This window comes from Hevea brasiliensis, chromosome 15 (assembly GCF_030052815.1).
Source record: "Hevea brasiliensis isolate MT/VB/25A 57/8 chromosome 15, ASM3005281v1, whole genome shotgun sequence".
Taxonomy (NCBI): Eukaryota; Viridiplantae; Streptophyta; class Magnoliopsida; order Malpighiales; family Euphorbiaceae; genus Hevea; species Hevea brasiliensis.
In genome coordinates, this window is record NC_079507.1 from 3942688 (window position 1) to 3959695 (window position 17008).

The window sequence follows — 17008 nt, forward strand, 5'->3', positions numbered from 1 at the left end:
GTCTTTTCTTTGCTAAGTACAACTGCTCAATATCATTATTTGTTACATACAGTGCATTACATCATAAATATGAACTAACAGAGGGAAATCTCCTTGTGTTATTTATTCTGGAGATATCCTACTTCAGATTGAAATGGAAGAAGGGGATCACTCAGTTGAGCAATCTGTTGAAGCTGAGGCATAAGGGGAAGCCTCAGCTTTACAGAATGTTAGTGGGTCAGTGGCACCAGCCTCGCAAATGCCGCAGTTTCCTGCATAGTTCGAACAGTAGATGACTGCGATGTTTCAACAAATGGCTGGGGTATGCCGGCTCATGCTCCACCCCAGACACCTGTGATACAATCACAGCCTCTAGCCAGACAGTATGATAAGTTATTAAAGTATGGGGCTACGGAATTTAAGGGTACAATAGACCCTTTAGAGGCAGAGCAGTGGCTAGAGAGAATGGACAGAGTATTCAAGAAGCTGTACTGCCCAGATGAGTTGAAATTTGAATACTTAGTATCGCTACTGCAAGGTGATGTGTATGATTGGTGGAATACGATCCCCCACAGCTTGGCAGAACCACCAGTATTGACCTGGTATGACTTCATCAGAGAATTCAGACAGAAATACGTCCCAGATGCATATGTTGATTAGAAACTACAAGAATTTCTGAGTTTGAAGCAAGGCAACAGAATAGTGGCAGAATATGAGAGGGAGTTCTCCCGCTTAAGCCACTACGCTGGGAGTCTCCTTTCTACCAGCAAGGAAAGGTGCAAGAGATTTGAGACGAGTTTGAAGCCCAGCCTACGGATGCAAGTTGTGGGATTCAGACATAGTAATTTCTTAGAGCTCATCTCTCAGGCACTTGAGTTGGAAAGAATTGAATCATAAGCGACCCCAGCAAAAGAAAAATCAGAGAAAGCTGAGAAATCAGACAAAGATAAGGGGGAAAAGTCAGTAGAGCAAAGTCCCAGTGGTACCTCTGGAAAGCAGAAGAAATTTGGGGGACCTAGCAGAGGTCGAGGTGGAAGATTTGGAAGGGGCAGATACTCTGGACAGAGACTCCCTAGGTCTGGTCAGCAGTCGAGCAAGGGTTCACAACCTCCTCGCCTCTGTGAGACTTGTGGCAAGACTCATGGGGGAGAATGCTATTGGGCAATAGGAGCCTACTTTAACTGTGGAGGCAAGGTCCATATTGCAAAAGACTGCACTAGTGCTCCTAGATTCGGTCCAACTCCTATGACTGCAGAAGGATCTATTCAGAGTCCTGCTCCCAGAGGTTGACAATCGGTTGGCAGGGGAAGAGGCAGAGGTAGAGGCACTGTTTCAGGCAGTTAGGGTACTGTTGGTCAATCAGCACAAGGAAGTGCTTCAGCTAGAGTTTATACGATGAGACAGCGAGAAGAGGCTGAGACTTCTGATGTTGTAGCTGGTACATTCTCTATCCCTGATCAAGAAGTATTTGTGTTGTTTGATCCGGGTTCAACCCACTCGTATGTTAGTGCTAGCATAGTCAGTTCACTTGCTGTTCCGTGTGTCAAAATGGGTTTTGAAGTGCTAGTAACTAGTCCATTAGGATAAGAGGTTTGGGTCAACATAATCTATAGAGACTGTCCTTTGGTGATCCAAGGACATGTTTTTCTATCAGATTTGATTGAAATGCCTTTCAGAGATTATGATATTTTCTTAGGCATGGATTAGTTAGCCAGGCATCACGCCATGATTGACTGTAGACTGAAGACAGTCACTTTTGGTCTCCCTCTGTATGGTGATGTGGTAATATATGGGGAGAGGCATTTACTGCCATTAAACATCATTTCAGCTGCACTAGCCAGAAGGATGATCAGAAAGGGGTGCGAAGCATACTTGGCACATGTGATAGACACCCAAGTAGGGAGTCCAGCATTGAGGGACATCCCTACAGTATGTGACTTTTCGGATGTGTTTCCTGATGAATTGCCAGGATTACCTCCAGAAAGAGAAGTGCAGTTTGAGATTGATGTGTATGCCTGGTATGGACCCAATCTCCATAACACCATATAGAATGGAACCAGCATAACTAAAAGAGTTGAAAGTGCAATTGCAAGAGCTGCTTGACAAGGGCTTTATCCACCCTAGTGTGTCACCTTAGGGAACGCCAGTGTTGTTTGTAAAGAAGAAAGATGGCACTCTCCGGTTATGCATTGACTATCGCCAGTTAAATAAGGTGACAATAAAGAATAGATATCCATTGCCCGCCATTGATGACTTGTTTGATCAGTTGAGGGGTGCAGTTGTGTTCTCCAAAATTGACCTGAGATCAGGTTATTATCAGCTGAAAGTACAAGAGCAGAGTATTCCTAAAATTGCCTTTAGAACCTACTATGGCCATTATGAGTTCTTGGTCATGCCATTCGGGTTTACTAATGCTCCGACTGCTTTTATGGATCTGATGAACACTATCTTCAGACCATACCTCGATCAGTTTGTTGTGATATTCATAGATGATATATTGGTCTATTCGAGGAGTGCAGAAGAGCATGATAGACATCTGCAGATTGTACTGCAGACTTTGAGGGAGAAACAGCTATATGCCAAATTGTCGAAGTATGAATTTTGGCTGAAGGAAATATCTTTCTTGGGCCATGTAGTATCAGTAGAGAGCACCAAGGTAGATCCAAGTAAGATAGAAGCTATCCTTAATTGAAGGCCACCCAGAAATATCACGGAGATTCACAGTTTTTTGGGTTTAGCTGGATATTACCGTTGATTTGTGAAAGGATTCTCCATGTTGGCATCTCCATTGATTAAGCTACTTCGAAAAGATGTGAAATTTTAGTGGACGGATAAATGCCAGCAGAGTTTTGATGAATTGAAGAGGTGTTTGACTGAGGCTCCAGTCCTGACTTTACCTACTTCGGGTAAAGAATACACAGTTTATAGTGATGCTTCTCACAATGGGTTAGGTTGTGTATTGATGCAAGATCGAAATGTCATTGCCTATGCATCACGCCAGCTGAAACTGCATGAGAGGAATTATCCAACACATGATTTGGAGCTTACAGCTATTGTGTTTGCTCTTAAGATCTGGAGACACTATTTGTATGAGGAGAAGTGTTACATCTACACAGATCATAAGAGTTTGAAGTATTTGGGCACCCAGAAAGAGTTGAATTTGAGACAGAGGAGATGGTTAGAGTTGATAAAAGACTATGATTATCTGATAAACTATCAGCCAGGGAAAGCTAATGTTGTGGCTGACGCCTTAAGTCACAAGACTATGGCAAGTCTATGGGTTACTCCTTTATCTATGGTACATGAGTTAAGATCATTACATGCCAGCTTAGAGATTAATGATGAAGGGCAGACAACAGTTGCATGGCATGTACAGTCAGTGTTGATTGATTAGATCAGAATGGCTGCTCAGAATGATGAAAGGTATCAGAAGCTGTTGGAAGAAGTCAGACAAGGCAAGAAACCAGAATTCTCAATAAGAGATGACGGTCTACTGCTACACCAGGGCAGAATGTGTATTCCTAATGATGTTGATTTGAGAAAGATCATTTTGAAGGAAGCACATGAGTCTCCTTTTGCCATGCACCCTGGTGGCACAAAAATGTATAGAGGGCTAAAGGAGCATTACTGGTGGATGGGTATGAAGAGAGATGTGGTAGAATTTGTTTCCAAATGCCTAACTTATCAGCATGTGAAGGCAAAGCATCAAGTACCCGTTGGTTTGTTACATCCACTACTAGTGCCAGAATGGAAATGGGAGAGAATAACGATGGATTTTATTATGAGACTTCCGAAGACACAGAAGAGTCATAATGCAGTATGGGTCATTATTGATAGACTGACCAAGTTTGCTCATTTTCTGCCAGTTCGGATGGACTACAGTTTAGAAAGATTGGCCAAGTTGTACATTGATGAGATAGTAAGACCGCATGGAGTTCCAGTATCCATCGTATCAGACAGAGATCCTAGGTTCACTTCTAGATTCTGGGGTAGTCTTCAGAGAGCCCTAGGAACTAGATTGAACTTCAGTACTACATTCCACCCACAGACAAATGGCCAGTCTGAGAGGGTAATTCAGATCTTGGAGGACATGCTACGGGCTTGTGTGATTGAATTTGAGGGTAGTTGGGACACACACTTGCCTTTGATTGAGTTTGCCTACATTAACAGCTACCAATCAAGCATCGAGATGCCTCCATATGAAGCTTTGTATGGTAGAAAATGCAGAACTCCCTTGTGTTGGGATGAAGTAGGTGAAAGGAAGATGATTGGGCCTGAAATTGTTCAGCAAACTAAGGAAAAGATCAGGATGATCAGAGATCGACTTAAGACTACATCAGACCATCAGAAGTCCTATATTGATTTGAAGAGAAGGGATATTGAGTATGCAGTGGGTGAGAAAGTATTCCTCAAGGTTTCCCCTTGGAAGAGGATTATGAGATTCGGCAGAAAGGGGAAACTGAGTCCTCATTTCATTGGGCCATATGAGGTTTTGGAAAGAGTGGATCCTTTGGCATATCGTTTGGCACTACCTCTAGAGTTGGAGAAGATACATAATTTCTTCCATGTGTCTATGTTGGGGAGGTATCGATCAGACCCATCTCATGTACTACCAGTAAAAGAAATTGAAGTGAATCCAGACCTCACATATGAGGAAGAACCGATAGAGATTCTGGCTTATGAGGTGAAATAGCTATGGAACAAGCAGATACCGTTAGTGAAAGTGCTGTGGAACCATCATTCGGGCCAAGAAGCTACTTGGGAACGAGAGGAGGACATGAGGAGACAGCACCCACAACTGTTTAGAGACTGATACCAGGTAAAATTTCGAGACGAAATTTATTTTAGGGGGGGGAGGGGGAGAATTGTAACACCCCTATTTGCATAGCCTGGTATATTTCACTATTCCGGTGACCGGTATCGGTCCGGACAATTAAGGGGATTAGAACTACACTTAAGACAACTAGATAAGCTCTGAACACAAATAATTAGTAATTGTCAATTAGTTAAGTATAAATAAGAAAAACAGAACATAAGAAGTTAAACGAGCCGAGAGTCACAGCGATGGGTGACATTCTCGGGAAGGATTGCGAAGTCTATTTAAACTCAAATTTCGAACCGTAAAATGTGATGCTGCGGTCCTTAAGACTATTGCAAACACAGTGGAAAAGAGAAAATCACGAAAAAGAATTGTTAACCCGGTCAAATAATTAGGTTAGGGATCCGGAAGAAATATTGAATTATTTGCAAATTGGGTTTAACCGGTGAGGGACAATTTGGTCAATTGACCCCTAGAGTTGACTCCTGACCTAACTATCAAATAAAATTAGAGAAAAGAAAATTTTGGAATCAGGAATTTAATTAAAGAACTAATGGAAAAATAAATAGAAAAAAAAGAAAAGAAAAAGGAAAAGTGAAAGGTGATGACATCATGCATGATATCATGCATGATGCAATAAACACTAATTAAAAAAAATAAATTTTGGATAATTATTGGTCTTCCATAAGATTAAAAAGTCATAAAGAAAAAAAAATTAAAAAAAAAATATCTTCTTCAACCAAGTTGCCGTCCCTCTCTCTCCCTCTCCCTCACCCATAATCCACCATTAAAGCTCATCTTTGAGCTTGCAAATCTCAAAACCCCACCATAGAAAACTGTTTTGCCAAGGTTAAAAATTGTTTGGGCAACTAGAAAACAAGGTCCAAGCAGAAAGAAGGAAGAAAAGAAGAGGTTTGAAGAGGAAAAATTTTCTGCACTAAGGTTAGTAAACTAAACTTAATTTTTTAGTTGAATTAATGGTTATTATAGTTGAATGAACTTAGGAATATGCTTAAAATGAAACAAAAATAATTGTTGGAGGACTAAATGTAAATTTGGCCAGTAGTAAGTTAAGGTTTAAAATGAGTAAATTTGATGTATTTGAAGGTTTGTTTAAGTTAAATGATGTATGTAAGCTATGGATTGGTGATTGGAATGTATTAGATTTGAAGTGCATGAAAATTAGGGTTTGGCACCTAGGGTTTTGGGAGGAAAAATGTGAGAATTTGTTAAATGAGGTGTTTGACCTTGTTTGAGGTGAGAAATAGTCATTTGTGACCAATTGAGGTATGTTGGAAGTGTTGGAAGTGAGAGGAGATTCGGATTGAATGTGGGCAGTATGCAGGCAGCAGGACCAAGGTCCCTTTCAGGGACCAAAACTGAAAATTTACAAGCCTAATTGGTGTGAGGCCAATTGGGAATGAAACTAGACACAAAATTACACATTTTTCATTTAGGAATCATGCTCAAAAAGTGACCAAAACCTAGTGAACAAATTGACCAAATCCGAACTTAGGCAATCTGACCTGTACAAAAATGACCAAATGAACAGTGTTTGTTCATTTGGCCATAACTTGAGCTAGGCTGGTCTAAATGACCTGAAATTTTACCAGTAGAAAGTTGAGATATAGAACTAAAACTTTTATGCAGAACATAAACCCAAATTATGCCTTTAACCAAGTCATTTAGTCACCCAAATTTGGTGACCTAAAACTGCCAGAACCCAGAATTTGCCCAGAAAATCTGGGTTAAGCTAATCCGGCTGCCATGATTCAAATGGCTATAACTTGAGCTACAAACCTCTAAATGGAGAGATTCAAAAAGGAGAATAAAGTGAAGACAATAAGGAACAATTTCTATGAAGAAAACTTAGCCAAATTCTAACAGCAAAATGACCAATGGAGTAGTGCAACATAAGATACCAAAACTGAAAATTTGCAAATTTGCCTAAAAGACTTAGAATTTGAGTAAACAACCAGAACCAACAAATTTAATAACCAAAATGTGGTATGTGGGTGAAGTTGGAATTCCCATATCTATTAAGCCTTAGAAAGTCAACAAATTGACTTGAATAGTGTCGTGAATAGAAACCTCGAAATTCAAAATTTAAAGAATGCCAAGTTTAGCATATTAAAGCTAGGTATAAGTGAATTTGAATTTATTTTTGGATTTATAATGAGTTATTATACTGAAACACTATGAAACTGTGTGTTTCAGTGGAAAAAAATATCGGAAAAGAACCTGAGAGATCGAGTCAAGGCCAAGAGGCGATTCACTTAAGGTTTGTGCACAACATCAATATGCTTTAAAATTCATTTACAAAGTGCATGAAATGTGTATTATGCTTTTGCTTTGGATTGTTGAAAGTTTATTTGTGTATGTTTGAAATGGCAATAAATGTTTAGTAAATTATTAAGATAAGTTTTGAAACCACAGTGTCATGACCATATATTTGAACACCTCACTAGCATGATTAGTGGGAGAAATCAGTTTCGAATTTTGATTCATTCTCTGGCTGAAGTGTTGAGGTATGTGCCAGTAGAAGAAGAAAAAGAATGGGTTCCCATATATTTGAGCTAGCTAGCCTTGTGTTGTGACTTCTCCTTAGCCTCTGGCTATTGAGATTATATTTGTTTCGAATGGCATGATATAACTGCGTGTTTTTATGTGAATGGTTTTGAGACTTTGAAATAAAATTGTTTGAACTAAAATCTTGTAAATAATGTTTTGTATTGATATCGCATGTTCAGTTTAATTTTTAAATAAATATGATTTAAATTATGCATAAAGATTATTTTAGTATATTGTGCACCACTGAGTCCTAATACTCAGCGATGGCTGTTATTGATGTCGCAGATATAGAGACTAGAGGACCAACAGAGTGAGCTGCTGAGGATTGAGGAGCTACCTACTCTAAAGTTTATCGGGTATATTTTATACCGTGATTGTAAAAATTTATTTTGATGTATGTAATGTATGTAAATATAGAACATGGTCATGAGCAGTTGTATAAAGCTTGTAATAAATTTTGGTTTGGATTTTTCCTAATGTAAATATTTAGAGTGATGTATATAAATTGTTTTATCTTTAATGAAATATGAATGGAAGTATTTTATTTTAATTTGAATGAAATTGATTAATAGTATTTTGATGATTGTTGAATTTTGGAAATTGAGAAATGATGTTGAAACTTGTTGGGATGGTTGTGGAATTGATGAAGTTGTTGAGGCAAATCTTTGGAAGTGCTTTTTATAGGTATTTGAAGAACTGTTTTCTGAAAATACAGACGGCACTCTGCCGAAATTTTTATAAATTTTTTAGAAAAATAAAATGGGACAAAAATTTTTACTAGTCTTAAAACTTCGAATAAATGTTTTAATAGCTATTAGAAAATGCTCACCACTTATAAAAGTAAGAAAATTGTTTTAAAATCCCTTATAGGGTACTTAATGAGTTATCGGTAGGTAAAATTTGGTAGTTCATTAGGTATTCTACGCGATCATGTTATGCCTTACAGATGGGTAAGGTGTGACAAGGAATATCATAAACTTTCTTTTCAACATATATGTATATGACATATCTATATGAATTTGTGTTTTGCATTTGTATTTGTAGGAACTCAATTAGGTCCATAGACATGACTACCAAGATTAGGATAATGCAATCCACTAAATATGCTCCACATAAAAATGTCATTCTTGATTCTAAAATTGAATAATGGTCATCCATAAGCGGTAAATTTCAGTGTTGTCTAATAGTGAATATGTAGCAAAAAGCAATGAGGCAAGGAAAGAATGATCACATTGAGCTTATTCAAGGAAAAAAAATGAGAAGTATTTAACCATAGAGTAGCCTAACATTTCAATTTAATTAAGGATGAATCTTGTGACACCCCTTACTCGTCTGCAGTGCAGCCAAGCAAGATATGCCACACAGTGTGTCGGAGCACCAAATCATATTTTCATTACAATTTACCCTTTTTAATTCATTTATTTATAATTTTGATTAATATGAATTTTTCGCAAATTTTATAGAAAATTCGGCAGAGTGCCGACTATAAATTGAAAAAATAGTTATTATGAATCTATTAAAAACACTTCAAATATAATCATAATATCAATCTCAGTCAACCACCAACATATTTTCAATAATTTCTCAAATGACTTCATTACCTCAAATTTCAACTCATTTCATATCATACTCAAATTTATTACTGAACATGGTTCATAAATAATTACATCAAAAACATAATTACATGAGTTTATAATATACATTACAAAAGTTTACAAAATACAAAAGACCAAAAGTAGCCTAATGTCCTACCAATGCACTACAAATGTGAGGTGACTCTGGACTCTGTGTGCAAATTTGAAAGCTCACCCGGTATGAGGTCTGCTGGACTCCCCAGCTATGTCTCCAGTACCTGCGCGTGGCAAAAGCGACGCGCTAAGCAATTCTGCTTAGTGGTGACAATATAAAATAAAATAACTAAAATAACATAAATATGCAGAATGTATGTTTACATTTTAGGTAGACTTAATTTCTGGCATTTATTGCAGTATTATTCGATTAAAATTTGATAAGATTTATTATCATTGCCCGAGTAACCCATACTAGTCGACTGGACTGGATAAACGGGTAAATTGGCACTGGGTACTAAGTACCTCAGACCATCACACCATCGGTCACATTGTGTCTCCCGGTGTGCAACAGAACAACTAATAAGCTGTAATAATTATCAGGGATTAAACCCAAGTATAACAACTAAATCAACATAGCCAAAGGCTATTATAACACAGAATGGCACGTGAGGCCATAAAACACAGAATGGCATGAAGTCATATGCAGTACTACTAACAGAACCCTATTGGCATGCCAACCTATCCAAACCAATCTTGCTAGGTGTACTAGGGCATGTTACACTCATAATTTATATAATTCTTGAAATTTAAATTTAGGTGTTACTATTCATTTTATTAGTCAACAAAAATGTTGACTTTTGCATAGACAATAGGTACATTGGTTTTAATGCTCCCAACATACCACATTTTGCATTCTAAAATTATTGGTATTGGTTGCCAATACCACTTCTAAACTTAATGTTAGTTGTTCAAAATTTTCAGATTTCAAGCCTTGTATTTACTGTTATATTAGTCATTTTTGCAGTGGGAATTTGGAAAAATTGTCAACACGAAAGTTGTTCCTTATTTTGTCTAATTACATTTCTTTTTTTGAATCACTCCATTTGGAGTTTTTTTGCTCAAGTTATGGCCTAATACCATGACTGGCCTGATTGCTAACTTCCCAGATTTTCTGGACTGACCAAATCTACAGTGTTTTGTGCAATGATTGCAAGTCACCTTTTGAATATGTTGTGGTCAAAATTTGGGTTAGGTTTCTTCATGAAAGTTGTAGGTATATGTCTCAGCTATTTTTTGGTAAAATTTCAGACCAATTAGACCTTTCTACACTGAGTTATGACCAAATGACTAAACACTATTTATTTAGTCATTTTGCCCAGGCAGAATGCAGGTCACCCAGATTAGGGCAATCTTTAGGTCAACTTGGTTTGGTTTTCTGGGCATGGTTTCTTCACCAAAGTTGTGCCATTATATGTCTAGTTTCATGTCCAATTAGCCTTGCACCAATTGAACCTCTACAACTCTAGTTATTGCTACCCAAACCTACTGGACTCATGCCTAGTCTTGCAGGTCACCAAGGGCTGCAAAACTAACTTCAATTCTCACTAAACAAACCACTTCAATTCTCATTCACACATAACTAAATGGTCACTAATTGACCATTAAAACTTGCTTTCACCATTGCATGATCAAAATCTCAATTTCATACCCAAACCCTAGCTCCACCATTCTAGATTTTTGCATTCACTTGCATTTCACCTTCCTAATCAATAGATTAATGTTAAGGGCAGCTAGAGTACCACTTCCATTCAAGGAAAATCTTCAAACCCTACCTATCCCAAAACTGCCAAAATTTTAAGAAAAGCTTGCAGATGGTATAGTTTTAATTTTCATGCAAATTTACATTCCACTCCACTCCTTTAACATGAATCAAAAGAGAATGAGTGAGTTTAGTCACTAACCTCTCAACTCAACTCAACTCAACTAAGCCTTTATCCGAAAAATTTGGGATCAGCTATATGGATTTTCTTTCTCCACTCTAAATGATTTTGGGTTAAATCCTCAGAAATGTGTAATGCTTCTAGGTCATGTTGTACTACTCTCCTCCAAGTCAATTTAGGTCTACCCCTTTTTTTCTTTCTATCCTCTAACCTAATGTGTTCTACTTGTCTAACTGGAGCCTCCGTATGTCTATGCTTCACATGACCAAACTACCTCAATCTCCCTTCTCTCAACTTATCTTCAATTGGCACCACTCCTACCTTTTCTCTAATACTCTTATTACGGACTTTATCTAGTCTAGTATGGCCACTCATCCACCTTAATATTCTCATCTCTGCAACTCTCATCTTAGACGCATATGACTCTTTCAGTGCCCAACACTCACTACCATATAACATAGCCGATTGTATGGCTGTACGGTAAAATTTTCCATTCAACTTATTGGGAATCTTATGATCACATAAAACTCCCGTGGCACGTCTCCACTTCAACCATTCGGCTTTAATCCTATGACTAACATCATCCCCACATCCCCCATCTACTTGAAGGACTGAGCCTAGATATTTAAAATGATTACTTTGGGACAGTACTACTCCATTCAAACTAACTCCTTCCCTATCACCAGTTTGGCCTTCACTGAACTTGCAATGCATGTATTCTGTCTTTGTTCTACTTAACTTAAAACCCTTTGACTCTAGAGTACTTCTCCAAAGTTCTAACTTTCTATTGACCCCTTCTCGTGTCTCATCTATCATAACAATATCATCCGCAAACATCATGCACCAAGGAATATTCTCTTGTATATGTTTCATTAATTCATCTAAAACTAATGTAAAAAGGTAAGAGCTTATGGCTGATCCTTTTTGTAATCCAATTGAGATCTAAAAATCTCTTGTGTCCCCTCCCACTATGAGCACAATAGTAGTTGTTCGTTCATACATATCTTTCAACACTTGTATGTACCTAATAGATACCCTTTTTTGTTCTAGCACATTCCATAAGACATCTCTTAGTCACTAACCTCTAATGGAGGAAATTTCAAACTTGCTAGAGTTCTTCCTTTACACTTCCTTTTGCTCCCAAGAGCTTCACCAAGAAGAAATATCAAGGTTTTGTGTTGACACTTAGGATTTTTGTTGAAAGAAAACTAGGGAAATGAAGGTTTGGAAAGCTTGTTAATGGAGGAGTGAGGGAGAGCATATGGGACGTTTTGAAGAAGATGAGGATGTCTAGAATTCTGCCTCCTTTTCTCTATTTTTAATATATTTTATGTTGGTTCTTTATTTTGATTGGTCCAAACATTTTAATTACCTAATGTTTACATAAGCATGAAGTAATAAATCCTATTTATCTTCATTTTCTTTCCTTTTTTTTGTCTACTTAATTTCATTTAAATTTTTAACAATATTTATTCATATTTTATGTCATATAAATTATTTATTTAATGGAACAAGTTGGTCAAAAATCATCTCTGAAGACGAAATGACCAAAATGCCCTCCGTTTGGCTTAACGAGCTAAAATTGTGAGTACCGATTGATTAAATTTTTCTTGTGTTTCCTTAACATTCTATTGTCATGGAAACCCCAATAATCCTTCCCTGAGGTCCCAAAAATTATTTAATGAAGTTTTCCCCGGGTCTAGGGTTGTTAATGGCCTTCACCGTCACTTTCCCTTCGAGTTACTCATCACTAAGGTTTCGGCTCATTTAACCTTAGTGCATTTCATTCCTAAAAATTTTCTTTGATTTTTATGAGCATTATTTGGTTTATTTATAACTCCTCACTCTAGTCTAATTATAATTTCAAACATTCTAGCTGTTCGGACTGACATTGGTCGCCGAAATAATAGACTATACGGACTAGCTAAAGTGAGGATGTTACAAATCTATCATCCAAAGGATCTGAGAGAAACATGCCTGGTCACATGTGAAATAGCGAAAACCATCCATTTAGTCAATGTCTATCCATATGACATCACAAGGAATGCCCTTCTTCGTGCACGTTTTGCCAACCTACAAATGCAAAAGGCTCAACAACAAGAAGAAAGGATATATGATGTCTAACTATCAAAGGCCTATAGTAAAAGCAATAGACAAAATTTTGCAAAAGGGAACTATTAAAACTTGACTTTCCATAGTTATAAATAAATAAAAAACAATCTAGCTTGAGATCCCATAGTGGCCAACATATTGACATAATGCATTAATACGGTACCTCACGAACCCTCTTACTAGAATTATAGCTCCAATGGCATTGTTGATAACATAAAACTACGCAAGTTGTCAAATGTAATTGTTTAATGCTTTGAGTAAACTCACCATTCTTTTTTCTTTTTTCTTTTTTTTCTAAAAATTGGATACAAATGCCATGACCTTTGTCTAACATGATGTTAGGATTTCAACCCATGGCTTCCCCCCTTTACCATTTCTACCAACTATTAGTCTATTAGTAGTCATGCTATGACAAAATTTGCAAATACAAGTCTTCTATTTAAGTTTAACCAAAAAGCATTGAGGAAAATTACATACCAAGAAAAATTTTGACCGAACTTATTTTGTCACAAATGTTTACTAGTATTAAAATTTAAAGGCAGATTAAATGAAAGCCCACAAAGCATTATGGTTCTTAAGCAATTAGAAATTAAGGCTATAAGAGGAATTATGGTGAGAGAGAGAGAAGTAACCTAAGTCTAACACTAGTGTAAACCAACCTCCCCCCACCCAAAAAGAAAAAAAAATCATCCCCCTCCATCAACAAGGCACTATACACACATATATATTGCCTTCCAACACACAACCAATTAATGTTTGAATATAAATTCTTTCTAAAATTCTTATATGGTATTGCCCTTCATACTATCAGTGTAAAGGTGGCAAATTATTTAGCCATTATAAAAGGGTACTAATGGGTAGAGTTGTGTATGGTTTTCAGGAGTCCCCAACCGAGAACCGATTTTATATATATGTTTTTCTATGATTTTTTTAGATATATTATATACTTTTAGTATAATTATATATATATATATATATATAATATGAATTATATACAACCTTTTCATTTCCAATCATGAGGAGATTAGAGGCTCTAGACCACCAATTTCTTCATCGAAAGATGCGATTACTATCACTGATCATGATCTTACTCTAGATCTTCCCATTGCTCTCTGTAAAGATAAATGTACATTTACTTATCCTATTTCCTCTTTTGTGTCTTATGATCATTTGTCCTCTCCTCGATGTTTTATTACTTCTTTGGATTCTATCCATATCCCTAAAACTGTTATTGAGACATTATCTCATCCTGGTTGGTGTGTTACTATGAAAGAAGAAATAGAGGCTTTAGATACAAATGGTACATGAAAACTAGTGCCTTTGGCTATTGTTAAGAAAGTTATGTTAGTAGTATGCCCTAGAGCATATCATTTAGTATGTATCTTGTACATATTTTTATTAATAAAAGGCATTTCCACTTTTCCGTTTACATAATTTATTTATGTGTAATAGAAAAGGTCCATTGATATTTTGTTAGAAATATTATTCTTAAGTTGTTAAGAATATGAGTGACAATATTTCTAGCACAAAGTATCATAAATAGGTTCACAATCGAGGATACTTCATAATAAGGACATGACTTATCTAGAAAGATTGTATTCATGTTTGTTCCCAAGTTATTTATATGAGATATAAATAAGATGGAATGGTGAGTCTCATGCCATATAACAAACATGATAGGCACTTATAAATGATAAGTAGGCCGAACCAGTGACACTTATGACAAGCACATGGAGTTTACTCTTGTCAATGTTTTGTCATAAATCATATCAGTGCATATAATCTTTAGACCTGAGATAGCACAGTTATCTTGTATATAGGTAGTTTGAGTTTGATACTGCTTTCATACTTGTACTATGTATGGGTATATGGGCATGTGTTGGCTCCTACTAGTTATATATGGAGGTAGGTGTTGATCAAGATGGAATCTGTTCCTCTAAGTAAATAGAGATAAAATCCTATGTTCATTTAATTGTTCTTGATGTTTCAAGTTCCTGGCCAGGACAGATAGATTTATTCAGAAAAGAGTTTCTGATGAGAAAAATCTTTTAATTAAGAACTGGAATTAAAAGAGAACATAATATTCATAGCAAAAGGAGTTTGACATAAACCATGACTCCAGCTTGAGTTGGGATTTTGTAACAGAGAGATTCTAGTGCATGGTAACATATGATTATAGGTTCATTTAAGGTAAATCTTATTACTAATTGGGTGGCCATGGCATGCTATGCTAGGTGTTAACCATGGTCTATGGGGTTCATAAAATGATTTAGAGAAATCATTTATGGTAAGAAAGAGTTCTGATGATATTAAGAGTTGATATCATGTCTCATTGCCAATTAGTGATGAGCCTAGTAAGTCACACACATACACAAGTTATCACCTATTTAAATATGATTTAATTAATTAATTAAAGAGTTTAATTGATTAATTAAATAGGTTTGGTTTGCAATTAAATTGCAAAGTCCCTAGCATGACTTGAAACCAAATCTAGATTATTGGATGTGTAGTATAAATTAAATTTATATTTAAAGTGTTTAAATATGAATTTAATTGATGAGAAATTAATTAATAGAGATTAATTAATTAATTTATATTTGATATAAATTAATTAGAAGAAGAAAATAATTGTTTTGGGTTAAGAACTCAAAATTAAGACACAGGGGCATTTTGGTCATTTCACAGTGTGACACGTGGCACCATGAGATGGTGACACATGGGATTACACATAAGCTTGCCAAATGTTTTTTAATCATGTAAGATGATTAAAATCAAGATTAAATATAGGTTTGACACTTGGCACAATGTGATTGGGTCACTTAAACCTAGAGCTAATCGAAAGGTGACATGTGGCAAGGGTTTAATGCGTTAACCTAGCTATTTAAGTGTTGTTATGAAAAGAAAAAGCAACCAGCAGCCTCTCCTCTCATTTGTCACGCCACTTTGAGGCTCTCTAGCTATTCTTCTTCATCTCTCATCAATTCAAAGAGATTAGCCATCAATCTCTTGAATTAAGAACACTAGAAATTGTTTCTAGTGTCCTGTTTACATCTCTAATCTCTTAAAAGGCAGAACTTGAATTTCTAATTAATAGAAAAAGCTTTAGAGGCTGTTCAAGGGCTGCCATAGGTGTTCTTGGTGTGGACAAGCTAGAGGGACAATATTTGGTGTCCTAAAGACGAATCTCAAAGGCGCAGACACGCTGCAGTACATTAAGAGGTTAGTGTAATCGTTCTTGATTTAATCTAGGGTTCTAAAATTAATCTGATTAATTTTAAAATCTTAAATGGCAAATACAGATCCAAAAACATATTAAAAGAGTTTTAATATGTTGTTTATCATTGAAATCAAATAGATAAAAATAAATCTTGCATGGTGCATGTGACCCTAGGTGAAAATTTTTGAATTCAATGGTATAATCTTGTGTTTTTCACGCCTGCCTTCAATTGGTATCAGAGCCACTATATTTGCCATTTAGATTGTTGATTATATGATTTAATTGTGTGATTTGATCATGAGATGATTGATCCATTGCTGGTTGCAATGGATGTGTGGCGGCACACAAGGTGAAGCCACCATAGGTGGCGGTAACAATGCTTCATCATGGTGGCGCAAGGTTTGCTTTTTAATTTACAATTGTTGTATGATCTAAAAGCTTATCTTATGTCTAATTAAATTGTTTAATTAGAATTTTTATTACACAATTAAATTATGATTCAAATCAGAATTTTAAAAATTGTTTAAATGTGATTCAAATCTGAATTTTTTTAAAGTTGTTTGAATGTGATTCAAATATGAATTTTTAAAGTTGTTTGAATCATATTTAAATCTGATTTTTTAAAATTGATTCAATAAAATTCAGATCTGATTTTTTAAAAAATATTTGAATGTGATTCAAATCTGATTTTTTAAAAAATGTTTGAATGTGATTCAAATCTGAATTTTTGAAGTTGTTTGAATGTGATTCAAATCTGAATTTTTAAATTTGTTTGAATGAGATTCAAATCTGAATTTTT

General features: G+C 35.9%; 1 pseudogene; it reads right to left on the reverse strand.

The window, feature by feature from the left end:
* The window catches only part of LOC131169172 (uncharacterized), a 128588-nt pseudogene that overhangs the window by 66966 nt on the left and 44614 nt on the right, over positions 1 to 17008 (reverse strand).